We start from the raw sequence: 19,937 nt of genomic DNA on the forward strand, positions 1-19,937 counted from the left end.
GCCAGGTGAAATGTCAGGCCCCCCTCCCTCAATGCCACCAGCGGCACAACTCCCTCACTTAGGTCTGTAGCATGTTGTGACCTCTTTTAGGGTTATTTTTAAACAGTCGTCAGAAGCTCTGTGCTCCCTTGCTGCGTGATTCTGTCACGCAGGTAATACTGTAGCTTCAGATAAAACGAATGCAAAATGGTGAGGGACAACAGCCAAGCTACACCAGCGCCACCACACTAGATGTGCACATGCGCTTTTCATCTCAGTTTCAGGGCCTGTGCAGAAACCCATCAGTAACATTGGTGTTCTATGGGAAGTGGGTCGAAAAATGGAACAAAAACCACAGTACTTTGCCATCCTCCTCGCATGACGGATGATAGAACACAAACTGACGCGTGATGGAAGGACAACCTTTTCCATTCACAGCCTGTATTATCCAGGCCTCTGTTCTTTTTTTACCATTATCGGTGTGTAAATTTTTTTTGCCTGTGTATTAGCTCATGGTTTGAAGAATCAGGCCTTTCTTAATTATTGCCGAGGGATGTTCATGTACCTCCACGTTATCTGCAATAGGCACAGTCTAAATTTGAGTGGGATATAAATTTTTATAAATAAATAAATATAAATTATAAGCATGTTTAATGTGTTTAAATCCCATTAAATTCAGAGGAGCGTATCCCCACGTAGATGCTGGCTGCCCCAACTTACTTGCCACAAACCTTACAAATTCTTTGCTTACCTGGATTGCTCAACAGTCTCGGCGAGACTGCCAAATACATCGGACATGGTCGCTCCCATTTAATTCTGAATCTCCTCCTTAGCTTTTCTGGATACCTGAATACCCAGGATCACTAGATCTGGTACCAATATCTGGGTACCTATATCTTGGAGCACACTTCAGAACACCGATGCACTGACGTCTCTCTCATTCATTTCAATGGAGCTTACACAAAATTGTGCCCAAGGTTTTTTTTGTTTACATCATGGCTTGGGGTTGTCACTGAAGACGTTCTATGGATTACAAAATGGCGGTGTCAATTTGCAGAAATCAATTGCGCTTCTACACGAGCAAAGGGTACATGCTATGAATCAAAGGTGAAGCCACAATTGAATTTTGGCCAGGTAGGTTTGGTCTGTCTGTCGCCCATATTGTAGCTGCACACCTCAGGTTGACACAGCGAAATATCTACTGAGCATATGTTTTCTATTCCTAAAGTGCCACAGCTGTTATTGGAAACATTTCTACTACAAATGCAATAAACTCTTCTGCTTTGATGGTTGTGTGTGAGAGAGACAGAAGCTACAGACAGCCTCCTCCCATCTTAAGCACAAGCTCTTCTCCCAGCACCAGTGGGAGCGGGGAGGGGGATGTCTCCAGCGGGGAATCAGGAAGTAGAGGGCATGGCTCAGGCAGAGTAGAAGAGCCACTGCTCCACCTAGGAAAGGAAAGGGGAAGCAGGGGAAGCGCAGCAAGAAGACCGCTCCCGCCGACCATAGCTGCCAAGTTATCCCTTTTTTACAGGGATTTTCCCTTATGCTGAATAGGCTTCCTCGCGAGAAAAGGGGAAACTTGGCAGCTATGCCGCCGACTCCAGAATTGCGCAAGAAACGACGGGGGCGGAGATTCAGTATTCCCAGACTACTTTGCTGGAAAAAGACGCGCGAATCTCCATTCGGAGGTTCTGACCTAGACTGACAACATGTACATAGTACTGACTCTGCACTGAAAATAGTGTGCACTTAATAAAAGCATGAAAATGCAACGCTGTGAGGAGTTGTTACTCTAGAGTAGCCGCTACCGCACCTGTGACAGTGTGTTAACATGAACACCATAAAGGTTTTGTGAGAAGAAGAATTCGGGGTGAGTCTTACGGGTGCCACCTGCCCCTGATAATCTGGCAGAGGCCTTTTGAAGGCAGGTGTTTTCCAATGCAAATTATGTATGTATGTATTCATTTTGATTTATTGGTCATTGACATAATTTCAGCAGCTGTAAGCAGCAACTCGTCCGTGTGCCTGCTGGGATAGTGAATACAGCCTTGATTCTGTGTGTGCTTATTCAAATAAGTTCCACCATTCAATCGCCCATTCTCAAAGGCGAGTGCTAATGAAATCTAGGTGAATTTTACTTGCGTGGGATGGAGGCTTATGTGCCAGTCTCGAGCACAGTTTCTGTTCCTAGCAAGTACATCGCACTGAACTGTTAGGATTGCACATAGAATTACTGCAAATAGTTGACTCCTCCACACTTTCAGGTGTATGTTGCCTCTATGTGGCTATGGACAGCAGGGAATATGACCTCAGTATCCACTAATCCTATTGAATTTTAAAAAGCAGAATGTGGCTGCAAACTCGCCATTCTTTGAAAGCACATAACTTCCCCCCCCCCCCAAATAATATTGTTAAGAGTGCTGGGGATTTAGCTATGCTTTGGATAAATTACAGTTCCCAGGATTATTTGTAGTGTATATGCAGCCTGTGTTCTACCAAATTTTGATCTGCATTTTCCTGATCTAATTATGCAGGACAACAGACTGTGACTTCACTTGTTTTAACAAAAATAGTATTGTTCAGGCCAAGGGTTCTGCTAAAAGTTACCAGAATCTCTTAATGGATATAGGAGCTTCAGCTATATGGCGAACCACAGTCACAGAAGTGGCATTAGTGTAGCCAAAATGCTCAGCCGAAACAAAAATCGCTTGTCAATGTGACCTGTGAACTTGGCCTCAAATGCCAAAAGTTCAAGGTGTTTCTAAACTGCCCGCCCCCCTGTCCTGTATTTCTCAGCCTTCTCAAGGTGAGAACTTTATCAAAATATTGCAGTTTTTCAAAGTGTGAAATTGGTAATCAAGTTGTGAAGTGGTATGAAAGATGGGGAAAATGAGGATTTTGGCATAAACTTGAAGATTCCGTTTAAAAAACTCATCTTTAATCATCATCATCATCATCAAATGTAACATATTTACACCCAAAGAGGATATTCAGTATGCCACAGATTGTCAGAGATGCAGCCTTTGTCGGTTCTAATTAAGGCCATTTGTGAAAATTGCCAATCAGTGAGAGAGATCATGGCCAGGAAAAGCTTTGTGACACCGGTGCTGTTACTAATGTGTGGATTCCGTGAAGCAATACATTTCCTGCCATATGCAGAATCGGAATCCATGGGTTCAGAACGAGGTGGTTTAGGAGGGGCGAGAAAAGGGGCCTTTGGTGCTTTTCCATTGACAAAATGGGTGAATTCCCTGTAGGAGGAACTCTGGCCACACCAGAGCTGCCTTTATGAATGGGCTGGCAGTGTGAAGGAAAAGGTTGCCAGGTGAGCAGAGCAATCATCCTTTCCGCACTGCTACCTTAAATCACTTTGTGTACAGGCTCTCAGCTCACTTGAACACAGATGTTGAAAGGGTTTTTCCCTCCTCTGGTGCTTTAAACTTCAGAACCAGAGAGTATTAAATATCACTTCAGGAAGGACTTGGGTGACACTTGCTTCCAGCCATTCAATTCAAAAGCTATGCTGAAATGTTACAACGCACTTCGATAAATTCATACATTTCTTCCGCCATCACAACGCTTCTTAGTTCAGTTTTATTTTAATTGGGGGTTGATCTACAGACCAGCATATACCCTCCCATGTGGCTTTTTGTCACATTAATCACATTTCCATCAATCGCTTTCATATTAAAGCAATCTGAAGATCCACTTAACAAGAGTCGTAAGTAAAAATGGCAGCTCGGGTTGTTTTCCAGTTCATTAAAAGTTGTAGTCATAAAAAGCCAATGCTTTGCCATATGTCATATTGACGTTTTTATGGTGGTTTTATTGCCGCTGGCTCGTTTCCATGCTAAAGAGCAATACCTTTGTAACACTGCCTGCTTAGCATGGTATGATTATCATATTCCATTGCCCACATTTTGTACACCGGTCGTTGGTTTTTTGCTCAGAAGAGCATGTATTTGAATAGTTAACTGCTGAATAAATAGTTAATGGTGCTGTTCTACACTCACCAGGTAATCGATGGATGGCGTTGGGTTGAGATGAAAGACTGCTGATGTCACCAGAAAGCAAATCCACCATCTCTGAAAACATCAGAGATGCCTCCATTCTCTGTGTAAAGGTCAGCTAAGATGCTCCTTTAGCAAAGGTCTCCCCACAGTTGCACCCCTAAACAGGAGGGTAGAATTCTGGAAGGGGCATGGGTAGTCTGGGGGGAGGAACATCATCATCAGAAGCCACACATCTGACTGGGTTTCCCCAACCACTCTGGGCAGCTTACAACAGATTAAGCACAGTAAAACATCAAGCATTAAAAACTTCCCTATACAGGGCTGCCTTCGGATGTCTTCTAAGAGTCAGTTGTTCATTTCCTTGCCATCTGACTGGAGGGCATTCTACAGGGTGGGTACCACTATGGAGAAGACCCTTTGCCTGACAGGAGGGCATTCTACAGGGTGGGTACCACTATGGAGAAGACCCTTTGCCTGGTTCCCTGTAACCTCACTTCTCAAAATGAGGGAACTGCCAGAAGGCCCTCAGAGCTGGACCTCGGCATCCAGGCTGAATGATGGGGGTGGAGACACACTTTCACGTGTACAGGGCTGGGGTTGTTTAGGGCTTTGAAGCTCAGCACCAACACGTTAAATTGTGCTCAGAAACGGTGTAGCCTTCATTGAATCCCAACTCCCCCATTTCTCAAACGGCCCCACAAATACAGGAAATCTACACCAGGACAAGACAGGGCATAAGTAACTCCCCCTCCCTTTTTAAGTCCAGTGGAGAGGGAAAGGATTGCTCTCCACTTTTTGTTGTACCCCTTCCAAGCTGGGGCTGGATTGAATGCAGTGGGCATTAATGCAAATATCACTATGAGCATTGAATTGCTCTCCTCTCCCTGCCTCCAGCTTTGTGTCCATTAGAATCTGCCTACCACCAAGTCAGACCACTGATGGATGTAGGCCGCTTGGTCTACTGCAGAAGTGACTCCATGATCTCTCATGCTGCCTGAGATGCTTTTAACTATGAAGCATCCTCTGCTGCTGTGTTCTGGCCCCCATGTTTTTGAGATCAAGCCTTATTGAGCAAACTCGAGTAAAAATGCAAAGGATTGGGCTGCTCAGGTTGTCTTCCATAAACACAGTTTTAACAATGGTTCCGTAAGTGACTGTGGAGGCCAATTCTGGATCCACACATCCTTCCACAGTGGGGATATTGGTTTCCAGGCGGGAGTTCATCACAGTGTGGATTTGCCAATCATGCCTTCCTCTTAGCACGTTTCTCCCTTGCGTCCTGAGATCGAGTTTCTTCAAAGCCCATGACGCCTTTGGTAAAGGCTGTTCTCCAATTGGAGCGCTCGCAGGCCAGTGTTTCCCAGTTGTCAGTGTTTATGCTACACTATTAGTAGCTTCAAACTGTTGAATAAATGCTTGCATTGAAGTTTACATAGACATAATTTATTTAAACATACCTATTTAAATATTAAGCTTTCCCATTTCAAGTATTGTCTCCAACAGCACTGATAATCGGGGAGGCTCTGCTACATCTCCCTAAACAGATGCTGAGCTCTGTTGTTGAAATGGGGGCGGGGCAGGGTGTCCCATTGCTTCCCGAGGAAGCCTCCCTTACCTGGGTCACGTGGCACTGCCTGCAAAGCAGTGGTGGTGATAGCAGGTTCTGATGAGCTCTCGTGAGATTTTGCTGAGATTTAATGAGATTTTGCTGGAAGCCACTGCCAGTGGCAGAGGCAGCGTGCAGAGAAGCCCCTACTGCTTCTCTGCCCCCTCTCATTCCGCCACCCAAGGCAGCTGCTTCAGCCTGCCTCATGGGTGGGCTGGCCCTGTATTGAAAGCTAGGTGCATACAGTTCTTGCTACTGGATTCAGCTTTTCTGCACAGGGGAACGCAGACAACAAGTGCTTGTCCATATATGAATTCCTATTGGATTAGAGCAAGGGCCAAAATTTCCCAAGGCACAATTGATCGAGCTCCTTTATCAATACAGTGGTACCTCGGGTTAAGTACCCAATCCGTTCTGGGGTGCTGTTCGCACCACGAAAAGTACTTAACCCAAGTGGCGGTTTAGCGCATGCACGAAGCGCCGATAGAGCGCTTCTGCACACACGCGAAGCACGCAGAACGCTTCTGCGCATACACGAAGTGCGCAGCATGCTTCTGTGCATGCGCATGCGGCGGAACCCAGAAGTAAACACTTCCAGGTCTGTGGAGTACACATCCTGAAAGTACGCAACCCGCAGCATACTCAACCCGAGGTATGACTGTACTGAAAAGGAAACCAAGGTAGGGGAGACCGGGGCAAGTTTTCCAACTTTTTATAATTATATTTTTGGTATTTTTTTATTTTTATCTATTTTGAGGTAAACAGGAGATCATTGTATTTCCTATACCTTTATCTACAAACTAGCACAATTATTTTTCAAAAAAGTAAATATAGCTTTTGACAGCAAATGGTTAAGTCTGATCATGTAAAACTGGAAAATGTGCCCCGTATGCTGGGCAAGTTCTCCAGCCTACTAAAAATGTACAGGGGCAATTTTTCCAACTATACTTTAAATGGTAAAACACAGGTAATAAATCTTGCTTGTTACTTAATATGTATTTTTATTGTAAACTAAAAAGGCATAATAATAGTAGGTAAGATAATAAGATAATAGACTAATAGATAAGATAATAGACTAATAGAGAAAGTAATTGGATATAGAAAACAAATGCCACTTAATGATTTTACAAAAACTGTCACTTAACCATTTAACAAAGACAGATTTTTTCCAACAAAAGTCGTCCTTGTCTGAATCACAGTGAACACAAACAAAAAATGTAACATCCCCTTTGGTGCAGTCTTCATGTGCCCATTTCTTCCATTTCGTGCACCCAGGGGAGCCCCCACCTTAACTAGGCCTAGTCTGCAAACCTCTACTCAGCCTAGTCTACTGAATGGACCCCCAGAGTCCCTCTTCAGACTCATGAGCCATCCCGGCCCCTCCCCCCCCAGCCCTCCGGCTCATCCCTGTGATTGGCCCCACCCTGTCCTGACCCATGACCTTCTGATGCGGCAGCCATTTTGGAACAGGGCAGAGCAGCATCAAAAGTCGCTTCTGAGCATGCTCCGCCCAGTTCCAAAATGGTGGGAGCGCTACTTCCGGTCTGCTACTTCCAGTCCGATCCCTTATTTTTCAGGTAGGAACTAGGCAGGTATGCCGGGGGGGGGGGGCACCTCTACACGGCATAGTCTGCAAACCTCTACTCGGCCTAGTCTGAGCCGAGCTGCTGTAGAGTGGGAAGCTTTCCTACCTGCATTAACAGTGTAGCCACCGCTATAGGCCGCTGTTGCGGAAGCTCTCCTGATTCTGACTTCTATTTCCCAACATGCACTTTAGGGTGAGTGGTGCGTTCAGGAACAGGGGCTTTTGGGGGTTTTACTTGGCGCAGGTGTGACATCTGTCTTAGCAAACTTTCAAGACCCTTTGGACATTTGCATGTGATGTGTCAAAATTTGAGCGCTATCTGTCAAGCGGTTTGGTTTCGGTGAAAAGTGGACACAAGCCCACATGCCCTTTTTACATTTATATATATATATATAGATAAATAGCATACGTTTTTGATACAACAAGACTAGCTGATTTGGGCCGGGGCATGTTTTCCAATGAAACACGTGTTGGAATATGTGCCCCGTATGCTGTTGGAAAACCTGCCCCATCACCATGTTGGAACTTTGACACTACCTTGACGCGTAGCGGTGTAAGCTATTTGCAAAACAAACGCATAGTTATGTGAAGAAAGGAACCCGTTTTTAGTACATGCAATGTCAAAACAGTAAGTTGAATACAGTGGTACCTCGGTTTATGAACACAATTGGTTCCGGAAGTCTGTTCATAAACTGAAGCGTTCATAAACTGAAGCGAACTTTCCCATTGAAAGTAATGGAAAGTGGATTAATCTGTTCCAGATGGGTCCGCGGAGTATTCAACCTGAAGCGTACTTAACCCGAAGCATGGGTGTAATTGGTTCCGGAAGTCTGTTCATAAAATGAAATGTTCATAAACTGAAGCAAACTTTCCCACTGAAAGTAATGGAAAGTGAATTAATCCGTTCCAGATGGGTCCGCGGCGTTCCTAAACCGAAAATTCATAAACCGGGGTGTTCATAAACCGAGGTTCCACTGTACTAGTACATTTATTTTAAGTTTCAATAAAGACATGAAAGTTTACTCACCGTTGAAAAAATGAAGAAAACAGCTCTTTTGACGAGGAGACAACAGCTTCTAAACTAAAACTTCCGTAGATGATGTGTGTTGTGTTGCTCCTTCAGCCAGTTCACCCCCTGGCGTCATCAAGCGGCTCATTTCAAAACTAAAGCAAGTTGGAAAACTTGCCCCTATGGGAAATGTGCCCCGGTCTCCCCTAAGGAACAGCTGCAGTAGCAAAGGTGTGTTCCCCTTGATACAAGAGACCTTCACTTTGTTATTCATTACTGGAGCCTTCAAAACCCTGATGATTCAGCTCAAAATTCAGTCTAGTTGTCAGGAGCGAGCTGGCGGCAAACTCTTTATGAGCAAGAACACAATCTCCACAGACTTCTTGGAGCATCAGCCCTAATGAGCAACACAGCTCTTGTCCAGTGGATTAGTTGTTGAGACTGAGTTGCTGAGACCATGCTTCATGTGAGCTGAATGCAGTATATGTAAACAGAACACTCCACTTGCATGGAGTCTCTATGTCTGAGCAAATGCTCACATTGAGGCTTCCCTCCCTATTCAAGGGTCCTCAAATGCATGTGCAGAGCTTTCTTGCATACAGTTTGGCTCTTTCACAGATGTCAGAGACTGACTGGATGAGGAGGAGAGGTGGAAGCCACCTGACCAAGAGCATATTGTCCAGATCAAGGGAAGTACCGGTAAGAGCACCACACTTGGTCAGACCACATCTGGAATATTGTGTCCAGTTCTGGGCGCCACAATTTAAGAAGGATATTTACAAGCTGGAATGTGTGCAGAGGAGGGCGACCAAGATGATCAAAGGTCTGGAAACCAAGCCTGATGAGGTATGGTTGAAGGAGCTGGGTATTTGGCCTGGAAAAGAGATATTATTGCCCTCTTATAATATCTAAAGGGCTGTCACATGGAAGATGGAGCAAGCATCTTTTTTCCTGCTCTAGAGCACGGGTGTCAAACACAAGGCCCGGGGGCCAAATCCGGCCCGCCAGACCTCGTCATGTGGCCCGCCGAGCGCTCCAGCCAGCAGGACCCAGCAGCGGGACATTGCTGCTGAAGCGGCGCGCCCACAAAGCGCCGACAAACAGCTGGGGCCGGAGGGGGGGGTAGAAAGGCGGCCAGAGCAGCGCTGCGTGGAGCGCCCCGAGCCACAGCAGGAGAAGGAGGAGGCAGCTTGCCGGGTCAGCGCCCGGCAGCGCCGCACGGAGAGTCCCGAGCCTCTGGGACGCAGCAGTGCTCTGTAGCTCTTTGAATCCTCCTCCTCCTGCCACGGCTCGGCGCCTGGAAACGGCTGCTGCTGCTGAAGCACAGACAAAGCACCCAGGAGCGCTGTGTGGAGGAGGAGAAGGATTCAAAGTGCTACAGAGCACTGCTGCATCCCAGAGGCTCGGGACTCTCCACAGCGCTGGGCACCGACCCGGCAAGCCTCCGCCTCCTCTTGCCTCACCTCCTCCTCCTCCTGCCGCGGCTCAGCCTCATGAACGTGAGCTCAGCAGCGGCTCAGCCTCACGAACGTGCAACTCTGAGGCTTTACGCACTTCTCCTAAAACAGACACCCGCTGCCTCACGCTGCACGGGAAATGCTTTTTGCCCCTGGGTCCCTTCACGCTCTTTTCTGGCGCTGAATCAAGGCAGCGACCCCCCCTTCCCTTTCTTTCTTCCTCTCTCTCGTTCTTATTCTTTCTTTCCCTCTCCTTCCTTCCTTCTTTATCTCTGTCTTCTCTCCCTCTTTCTTTTTCTTTCCTTCTTTATTCCTTCTTTCCTACTCTTCTTTCTCTCACCTCTTTCCTTCCTCTCTCCCTCCTGCTCCCTCTTTTCTTCCTTCCTTCCTTCCTTCCTTCCTTCCTTCCTTCCTTCCATCCATCCATCCTTCCCATCTTTCTTCCTCTCCCTCAGTCTTATTCTTTCTTTCCCTCTACTTCCTTCCTTCTTTCTCCCTTTCCATCTTCTCTCCCTCTTTCTTTTTCTTTTCTTCTTTATTCCCTTCCTTATTTCCTACTCTTCTTTCTCTCCCCTCTTTCCTTCCTTCCTCTCTCCCTCCCACTCCCTCTTTTCTTCCTTCCTTCCTTCCTTTCTCCCTCCCCTCCCCTCCCTCTCCTCAGAAACATAGGATGCTGCTTTATACTTCTGGCCCTTAAACCCTGGAACCAGGAGAGCAGCTCCAATGTATCAACCTCAGCCAGTCCCTTTGGTGAAGGGTGGTGGCTCACTGGCAGAACATCTGTCCCGCATGCAGAAGGACCCCAGCATCTCCAGGTACTAGTAGCTCTGCAAAGCTCCTGCATGAAACCCTAGCGAGCCTCTACCACCCAGTGCAGTTACCAAAAATCATTTTTCAATAAATTGTACAATAATTGTACATTTGAATATCTACTTGCCATTATTCTGACTATGTCTCTGCTTTCAGAGCTAGTTATTACTTACATTATTACAAAAAACAGTAATAATTGAATGCAGTGACAATAATTTATGATAATAAAGAGTGGACACATAGTCCTACAGATACAACCGGCCCTTTGAGGGTGACCAAACTGCTGATGCGGCCCCCGATGAATTTGAGTTTGACACCCCTGCTCTAGAGGGTAGGATTCAAACCAATGGCTTCAAGAAAGGAGATTCTGACTAAACAACAGGAATAACTTTCTGACAGTAAGAGCAGTTCGACAGTGGAACGGACTCCCTTGGAAGGTGGTGGCCTCTCCTTCCTTGCAGGTTTTTAAACAGAGGTTGGGTAGCCATCTGTCATGGATGCTTTAGTTGAGATTCCTGCATTGGACTAGATGACCCTCAGGATTCCTTCCAACTCTATGACTCTATGATAACAAAATGCATAATAGTTCATAGTCTGATGGGATATTGTGTCCTGACCTGCAAGCAAGTTCTGGAGCACCAGGTTCAGTTGTTCCATTATGGAAAGCATGCTAACAACTTCCTCCTCCATCCCTAAATGCAACAGATAGAAAATATAGCATGCTATGCAGCAGGAAAGACTATTTCTATCCAGCTGGTGTGCAACAGGGCACCATCATGCCACCAAACACAAAGCTACCCTGTTTTACATCTCTCTGTTTACAGAGCTCGTGAGGTTGCTGTTAGTGTCTTCACTAAGCACTCTGTATCTATTTTAAGAGGGCATACAAGGTTGTCATTTTCTTCAAAGCCCAGTACATTTAGTGCTAAATATGTTAGCTTTGTTGGGCTTTGGATCAGTTCCTAAATGATGAAAATAGATTCATCTCTAATACTTCTCTTCCTTTAAAGGTGCACTAATTCGGCTCGCTCTCTTTTATCTCTCCCTAGATAATAATCTAAAGCCATTTTTTTCCTGCTATGCAAAAGGGGCTGTTAGGTATAGGGCCCCCGCCTTCTCTTCTTGAACTGCCCCTACAAGTGATATCTTGAGTGTCAGCTGCATTCGCTCCTTTGAAATTTGATTTGTCCTGCTGGTCCCGGTGCCCGACCGAGGGCGGGCCCTTTAATGTTAATATCGCCATTGGTAAATCATATGTATTTCGAGAATGCAATGTAACAGAACCTGTCCGATTGTTGACAGCCATGGGTTTCCATGGATTCCACAGCTTCTATTGTTTGTTTGCTCCTATATTTTGGCGATTCGTAGTGAACAGGTGTGGCTGGAATGCAAGAAGGCATTGCTTCAGCCATATTCACCAAGAAAAGACGTGAAGACTTCTTCAAGGAGACATCTCCTGCCACGTGACACTGCTTGGCCTTAGGCATCAGGGAATACTTTGTGCATTACCCAAGGGCAAAGGACTGACCAGCGGCTAAGCAAGCACAGTGCCAGCGTAACAGATGGGCATCCATGAGGTAGCCAAGAAGCCATGTATGTACATCAAGTGTATTTCAGAGCTGGATTCCCAGCCAAGAACAGCTGTCTATCCTTAGTTTAGATGCCTATAGTTTAGTGAGGGATCTGCCATTGCTAATCCAACTTCAGAGCAGGTTTAAACTTTCAGAAACATATAAATAGCTTTCCCTGCCACAGAAGGAGAGCTTTTGTCCCACTTTAAGCTGAGGGAGTTGAGTGTATAAATGGGGTTTAGGAGGACCTTTCAGTGCCCCCACTTACCTTTCAGGAGTGGTTCAAGTGGAAACTTCATGACAGAAGCATTATCTCCAAGCCAGTTCTCGGCAGAACAGGGACAGAGGGACAGAAAGGATCTCTCGTGAACACAAATTACATGAAAGTCTTGGAGCATCCAGAGATGTTGGAAGGGTTTGAAAGCATTCTGTGCTGAAACATCAGCATCAAGGGTGCCGACTTAAATAAAATATTGGGGGTTGGGGGAACATAATCACATGATGTGGTGTGCCCAAACTGTTTGAATGGCAATGCCATCAACTTTGGGGAGGGTCGAAGGGACCTCGGCTGCTAGAGGTTGGCTCCTATGATCAGCATGGAAAACTTGTGATGTTGTGCAACTTAAAAGCACCAGCAGTTGTGACACATTGGCTCTCCTCCTGCAGAGCACCGATCACTGCATTGCATGTGAAAGACTTAAGAATTTATCAGAGGAGAGATTCAGATCCTTGATACCAGCACAGTGGTGTTCATTTGCCAATACCTTGGTAAGGGGGAAGGAACATAATGTACCAGAAGAATCCTAGTGCTTCCGTCCTCTGCCAATGTTTTGCTTTTTACATTCTATACATTTATCGGGAAGCTGTGCACCAAATCATTAATGGCTTAATCATTTGGTATCTACATTAGCAACGTGATTATTAGTGTCCTTCCCAGAGACTAATGCCCACAGATGTGTTAAGTGTTGGATGTTATTTTTGGCAGTATCACCATCTTTCTATTTTGAATATGCCAATTTCATGGACAGCCTCACTTCATATACGTTATGTATTGTGCTCCCTGGAGTCATGGTAAGGATAACGTCTGGTTCATTTCTCAGCAGTGTGTTAATGTTTGAAGAAACCAAACACACCTGGGACCCAAACAGCACCTTTCTAGAAGCTCAGTATTAGGAAATGGATCAAATATGCTAGAACAACAAATACTGACTGTTGAAAAAGGCTTTAACGAAGAAAGCACAGAGGTACTGTGTTTATCTTATACAAGGTGGGGTTGGGGCAAAAAGTAGTAGTAGTACTTTTGTGATTAATAATAATAAAAATAATCACGAAATTAAAAGACAACTGCTTCTTGGGAGAAAAGTGATGACAAACCTAGACAGCATCTTAAAAAGCAGAGACATCCCCTTGCCAACAAAGGTCCGTATAGTTAAAGCTATGGTTTTCCCAGTAGTGATGTATGGAAGTGAGAGCTGGACCATAAAGAAGGCTGATCGCTGAAGAATTGATGCTTTTGAATTATGGTGCTGGAGGAGACTCTTGAGAGTCCCATGGACTGCAAGAAGATCAAACCTATCCATTCTTAAGGAAATCAGCCCTGAGTGCTCACTGGAAGGACAGATCGTGAAGCTGAGGCTCCAATACTTTGGCCACCTCATGAGAAGAGAAGACTCCCTGGAAAAGACCCTGATGTTGGGAAAGATTGAGGGCACAAGGATAAGGGGACGCCAGAGGACGAGATGGTTGGACAGTATTCTCGAAGCTACGAACATGAGTTTGACCAAACTGCGGGAGGCAGTGGAAGACAGGAGTGCCTGGCGTGCTCTGGTCCATGGGGTCACGAAGAGTCGGACACGACTAAACGACTAAACAACAACAACATTACAAAAAAATGATATTTTGTGCTCTTAACTTAGGAACAAATAGTCATGAGCCCATGAGGAATTTTGTATAAATAGAAGTGTATGGGAAGGGATATTCCCAGGAGCCTTTCCTTCTTAAGAGGAAACTGTTTCATTGGCATTTTTTTTTTAAATTGCACATACGTGTTATTAATGTTATCCATTTAGAGATTCTGAAGTTCATTTCTCTGCACCTGCAGCCAGGTTGCCTATGAATCACAATGGAATGTTCCTTTCCTCCCCCTTCCCCATAATAAAGGAATGTCCAAGTTAGTCATGCAAAAATGCACAGAAAACCACTTTGGAGTTGGTGGCAGTGAGAGTTGAGATTTCCGATGAAGCAATGTCTGCCCAGGTACACCATAGCTGGTGGCAGGTGCTCCTCACCAGTGACATCCCAGGGGATTCCAGTGACTGTGCTGGATCTAGAAGCATGCAGAGCACCTCCAAATTTTACTGTTATTATAATAGATTAATGATGGATGGATAGATAGATAGATAGATAGATGATAGATAGAGATGATAGATAGATAGATAGATGATAGATAGAGATGATAGATAGATGATAGATAGATAGATAGATAGATAGATGATAGATAGATAGATAGATGATTGATAGATAGATGATAGATAGAGATGATAGATAGATAGATAGATAGATAGAGATGATAGATAGATGATAGATAGAGATAAAGAATAAAGCCCAGTCTTTTATTTATTCATGAAACAAATAAATAAGCTCACCCTTCATCTGATGATCTCAGTGTGGGTTGCAACAAACCCTGCTACACTAACTTAAACCCCACTCAAAGCCCAGGCATAGAAATGTGTCCTGAACCAGCCCCACAAAAGCGAGCAATCATTTTGGGGTGTCAGGTGAACCTCTGAGGAGATCGAAACAAAATGAAAAAAATTCCTTCCAGCAGCACCTTAAAGACCAACTAAGTTTTTTATTTTGGTATGAGCTTTCGTGTGCATGCACACTTCTTCAGATACACTGAAACAGAAGTCCCCAGATGCTTATATGGAGAGAAAGGGTGGGGAGGAGTATCACTCCGAAGGGTGATGGAAATGGGTGATTGACTGACTGCTAGCTGTTGATGACTGTAAACGACTGCAAATGGTCTTGCATGAAAAAGCAAGGGGTGAGATGGCTGAAGATCGCTTTATCATGTATAATGAGATAAGAATCCAGCGTCTCTGTTCAAACCAGGTCTTTCCATGGTTTTAAACTTGGTGATAAGTTGCAATTCAGCAACTTCTCTTTCCAGTCTATTTCCGAAATTCTTTTGTAGTAAGACAGCTACTTTGAGATCTTGTATAGAATGTCCTGGGAGATTGAAGTGTTCTCCTATTGGTTTCTCTGTCTTGTAATTCCTGATGTCAGATTTATGTCCATTTATCCATTGGCGTAGGGTTTCTCCTGTTTGGCCAATATAGAGAGCTGAAGGGCATTGTTGGCATTTGTCATTCCTGAGGAGGAATGAGATGGGAAGACTCTATTCTGTGCCACCACAACACATACCTTCATAAAGGGCTTCTCCTGACAATCTTAGCACATGGGCATATATAGAGTTCCTGCAGATATTTTGGGCCAAAATCATTTAGGCCTTTATTTGTCAGCATTAGGGTCTTCCATTGGGCTCAGAAACAGAGACAGGCTACATGGTCCTCTTCAAACATAGTAGTTGACATCCTGGGTGCTGCTTTCTGCACTAGCTGTAGCTTCTAAACCATCTCCAGGAATAAACCCACATTATAGTAATCCTACTGGTCAGTTGCCAACCCTGTCCTCCATTTTGAATCAAGATGGCTGACTGAAATGTCACTTTAATGTGAATTTGCCCATTTTGGGGCATAGGGTTGGCCCGCTTCTCAAGATATAATTGACATACTCAGCACAAGGCTTCCTGAGGTAGGGGTGGTGGACTTCATCACTATTTGGACACCAGGTGCCATTTTGAATCAAAATATCAGACCAAAATGTGACTTTACCTCAATAAACCCACCATGTCATCAAAAAACCACAGAATTTTATGTCATGCAAAAATTATGGTGTATCTTACACAAAATAGCTTTGACCTTGGAAACGACTTTGCATTTTGTCTATGACCCATCACTATTGTGCTACATAATTTATTTTTATTGTAAGCAATAAAAAAACTATCTGTGAATAGGAGTATTTATTAAATAATGAACATATCTAAAATTTTACTGATGCTATTTTCCAGCTATATTTTGCTTCTTTAGCATCTCTCACTAATGTTAACAAGAAATACACCAGCATGCTGGGACTCCACCTGCCTCGGTACCTCTTTTCCTTGGCAGAAATCTCTTGGTGAAACTGCTCCCCATGTTCATTGCTTTTTTTTTAATAATAAATTTTTATTGATTTTGCAAAATAAACACAAGATACACAATCATATTTTGCCACCCTCTTCCATCCCCCCCCCCCCCACAAGCTCCCCTCTGCCACAAGAGAACTCCATGCGGGGCGGATAGTCGAAGGCGGACCATTTTGTAGCTGGGTTTCTCCCCTCCCCACCCTCCCCCCCCCGAACCCACTCCTGCCACCAGTGGGGCCGAGTCACAGGGGAAGATAGGGCTGGGTATCCGCCGAGCTAACTTCCATACACTTCTTACCACAAAAATAAAAGAGTAAATAGAAAAAATAAAATAAAATAAAAAAACAAAGAAGAAAAAGAGATATAGAAAAAGAAGGAAAGAGGAAAAAAAATCTATTCAATTCTTAATTACTTAACATTGTTTTGGTGACTTCCCCAAGTCTCTCCCTCTTGATTTTCATAATTTTTTTATCACTATTAATGGCGGTTTCATTATTAAAATTTCAAATCAAACTTTTTAAACCTCAATTCCAACAGCTGATCATTACCTTTATACTTTAACTCTTATTTTAACTCACATTTTATACATCTTCTCCCTCCCCCCTATCCCACAAAGCCCCTTCTGCCACAAGGGGCCCCCTGGGTGGTGGGCATTTGAAGATGTTCCATTTTATAGCTTGGTTTTTTCACAGCCTCCCCCCTCCCCTCCAAGACTCCTCCCTGCCACCAAGAAGCCCCAGAGCTGAGAGGGGAAAGAGACTGCGGGCCACCAAACTATCTAAACAAATTATCATTTCATAATAGCTAGAAAACCACTATTTTCCCCCTCCTAAAACATTTTTTATGTATCCAATATCTTATTTTTCTACCCTTGCCTAATCTTCCTCCCAAGAAAACTTTCATAGAATTACCCTTAACTATTTCCTTTATATTAATTTCTAACCTTGATTAATTTCTAATTCCTCCTCCCCCGAGACTTTCCCCCCCATTTGGTACAGCGAGTCCGTAAAACAATCCATATTCCATTTCCATTTTTTCTACCTTACTTGTGCTTCTAACAATCTTCATCCCACTCCCATTCTGTCCCATTTTACCACCCCAAAATTTATCTTCTCCTTCTGCCCCTTCCTCTCCCCGAACTCCCTCCCTTGCCTATTCACAATTTCCCATGTTTCCCATGACATCAATTTCAATTCTTGTTCCTCCATTTCAACAAAATCAGGACTGTTGTAGCAGTCCTGATCTTCCATTTCTTCTTGTTGGGCATCCTCTTCTTCCTCCTCTTGACCATCTTGTTTGTCCTCAGGAATTAGATTCCCATTATCTGAATCTTTTTGCAAAACTTTGTTCGATTCCTGGCACTGCTGTCTATAGTCTCTTAGCTGTACGCTGAACTGTTGCTGCCCATTTGCAAGGTCCTCCACCAGTTTTAACAGGTTTAATACTCTTGTCTGGAAAACAGCTGCTCTGGATGTTGACATTTCTTCTCTCTCAGAGGCATAGATAAGAGAACAAAGAACAATGGAGTCTCAGGTTTCGGGTAGAAAAAGAATCCAACATGGCCAAAAAACAAATCCCAAAGTTCTAATAGTACAATCTCTTCTCTTAGCAGCCTAATCCTTTAAACTTTATTTTTGACAGCTGTCAAACTTCAGCACCTCGCCGTCTCTCCTGGGGTGCCGAATCCCGGTTTACAGAGGAATTTTCCCCACATAACCTCTTGCTTTCGCAGGGTCTTTTTTATTAAAGTCTTTCCCCCCCTTCGCCCTGCCTCCGGTGGGGAAGTTGTAGTCTTTTCTTGGTGGTTGTTAATATTCTATAACTTTTTCTCCCCGGCTTCGGGTTCACACACCGCCTCCCGATTCTTCAATGGGTAGAGACCGACTCCCGTTTTTAAGTCTCTTCCCCTGTCTCAAATGTCCAAATTCGCGTCCAAATTAAAATTTAATAAGATCAACTCACATTTGTCTGAAACTTTGGGAGAATTGGCCGCTGTAGCCATGCAGTCCTGCAGCGTCGCACCCTGGAGTTAGCGATCTAGTGTCTGCCGCGTCGCGGCTCCAATCCCGCCGCTCTCGGGGGCTCAGAAACCGAGCCTTCCCGGGGGGGGAGAGCCGCTTTGGACGCACCGGCAGACAAATCTGGCCCCAGGACGCTCGACTTGGGGATTTGGGGGGAATCCGCTTTCGCTGTAGCGGTTTTCCCTTGCTCCAAAGTGCCGAGGTCCGCTCAGCTGAACGGACCTCCGACCGCCATGGCGTCGCGACCAACCGGAAGTCCCCCATGTTCATTGCTTACAGCAACCAATTGGGGTGGGGAAAAGTCAAGATGTGAATCCTTGTTTTAGAGTATCATGTGCCACAGAGCTACCTTTTCTGACCAAGCCTAATACAACAGACATTGAAACGCTAAGAAGAGACTTGCTGGTTATTAGTAACAGGGAGTTTGTCTTACGGCACGTTTTCTAGATTTTATTGTTCTTAGAAAGGGTTAATAATAAGTACAATGTACAGTTGGATACCATGATGTCTGCTTCATAAGAAAGCCTGCATTTAATTAGGTCCTACGCAGAACCCTCTTAGGCTGACTGCTGAAAAGGAACAGTTTAAAAATAGCTACTCTGTTTTACTGGGCTTAAAACAGACCCAAGACCAGGGGTTCCCAAACTAAGGCCCGGGGGCCGGACGCGGCCCAATCGCCTTCTAAATCTGGCCCGCGGACGGTCCAGGGATTAGCATGTTTTTACATGAGCAGAATGTGTGCTTTTATTTAAAATGCATCTCTGGGTTATTTGTGGGGTATAGAAATTTGTTCATTTTTTCCCCAAAATATAGTCCGCCCCCCCCCCACAAGGTCTGAGGGACAGTGGACCGGCCCCCTGCTGAAAAAGTTTGCTGACCCCTGCCCAAGACCCTCTTTGTTACCAACAATGGCCAGCATTTTTTGGGAACATTTTTCCTTGCCATTTTGGAATACATGCCCAAAGAAACGGGAACCTTGCTAGAGCTAAGCAGGTCTCAGTCTGGTCAGTGTTTGGACCAGTGTTTGGATTTGTGGCACTTTAGGGTTTTTCATGGTGGGAGAAAGGTTGGATAGGCATGTAAGAAGATCGATCCATTTAATACCCCCCCTCTTCTCTGTTTTCTCCTATTTCCTCCATTTGGTTACTTTCTGCCCTCAAGTAATAACATCAAATAAAACATCAGGCAGCAGCACACACAAAAGGCCGAGACCTATCAGACAGGCGGCTGGGGGGGGGGAGTAGGTCCAAGCCTCCCTCCCTGCCTGCAAAATCAGTGCATCGATTATGTGGGGTGCAGGTTTTGTTTCCTGCAGGGAAGCCACTCGAGCAGTAGCACAGCTGTTAAAACAGGAGGATCTGATCCTATGCGGTACCAACCTCTTAGCCAGGCATAGGCAAACTCGGCCCTCCAAATGTTTTGGGACTACAACTCCCATCATCCCTAGCTACGTAACAGGACCAGTGGTCAGGGATGATGGGAATTGTAGCCTCAAAACATCTGGAGGGCCGAGTTTGCCTATGCCTGCTCTTAGCCTTGCCCCCAAATTATTTTGGGGGTGCACCTGAGGTACAGGGAGTGGCATTTCTTTTTTTCTTTCCTTTTTTCTTTCCTTTTCTCTTTTGTAATTTTGTTAA

The sequence above is a fragment of the Zootoca vivipara genome, chromosome 5, assembly GCF_965207765.1.
Source record: "Zootoca vivipara chromosome 5, rZooViv2.hap1.1, whole genome shotgun sequence".
Classification (NCBI taxonomy): Eukaryota; Metazoa; Chordata; class Lepidosauria; order Squamata; family Lacertidae; genus Zootoca; species Zootoca vivipara.